Source organism: Pseudophryne corroboree, chromosome 7, assembly GCF_028390025.1.
Source record: "Pseudophryne corroboree isolate aPseCor3 chromosome 7, aPseCor3.hap2, whole genome shotgun sequence".
Taxonomy (NCBI): domain Eukaryota; kingdom Metazoa; phylum Chordata; class Amphibia; order Anura; family Myobatrachidae; genus Pseudophryne; species Pseudophryne corroboree.
Window position 1 is genome coordinate 473,636,192 of NC_086450.1, and position 1,038 is coordinate 473,637,229.

Below are 1,038 nucleotides of genomic sequence, written 5' to 3' on the forward strand. Positions count from 1 at the left end.
AGCCCTTCATGACCAGGAAGTGAACAAGCCCATACGTGCGAAACGCGTCTTCCTACTGCGGGACCGCTGGCACCTGACTTCAATTTACTATGACGCTGCAACACCTATCTCTTGATTTTCCTGTCCTGTGGATCGTAAGCTTCATCCGTCCTCATTACATATATATTAGATATTTGTTTATTGCACATGTACACCTATGCCTACTTGCACATACTGTATATTTATATGGTCTACATTATGTCCTGTGCAGACATTTTCTAATTTAAATCAATTGCTCGACTGTCTGAAAGATTGTTTAACTTGGACTAGAGAGTGTTATATCGACAAATGGTCACAATTATTATTGACCACCCTTACCCAGTTATATCTAGAATACCCTAGCAATAAATATTGGATATGTGGTGCAAAATATTGGGGTGACCTTTCCTCTACCTGATTCATGAAACAGTACTGCCTGATAAATTGACAATACTATAGTCTCCGGTCACTCCACTTAAATCCATTACATCTCAGCCCATCTTAGGACAATATTATTTTTTGCACCTATATACTTTCCCTAAGAAGATCAGGTGTCTCACAATTTTTGTGCATAAATTGCTTTTGGTGCCATAGTATAAGATCACTTACATTGACTCATAAATTATCTAAAAGCCTTGTGTTGTTTAATGCAGTATCTTTAATAACACTGGTTTATTACATACCTAGTAATAAGATATCTACATTCTATTTTCTTTTTCTTATTCAACTATATTTCTTGGACTCTCATCTGCGATCCAGGGTGCACAATACTACTGGCGTGTTATTTGTTGCACTTTGCCTAACGTAGAAAGCAGATCCACATACTATATTCTTCTAAAAATACTCTCCTTTAAATTTCTTATATAGGTGCACTCTCATTGGTGTGCAATTCATGTACTCCCTCTACTATCATACCACACTGCCAATGCCCAATCTCGTCTGATCTTGGAAGCTAAACAGTGTTGGGCTGGGTTAGTACTTGGAGAGGAGACCTCCTACGAATAACCGGTGTTGTAGAGC

General features: G+C 38.2%; 1 pseudogene; it reads left to right on the forward strand.

Moving 5' to 3' along the window:
- Positions 1 to 919: 919 nt before the first annotated feature.
- Positions 920 to 1,038, forward strand: LOC134947100 (5S ribosomal RNA; annotated as a pseudogene).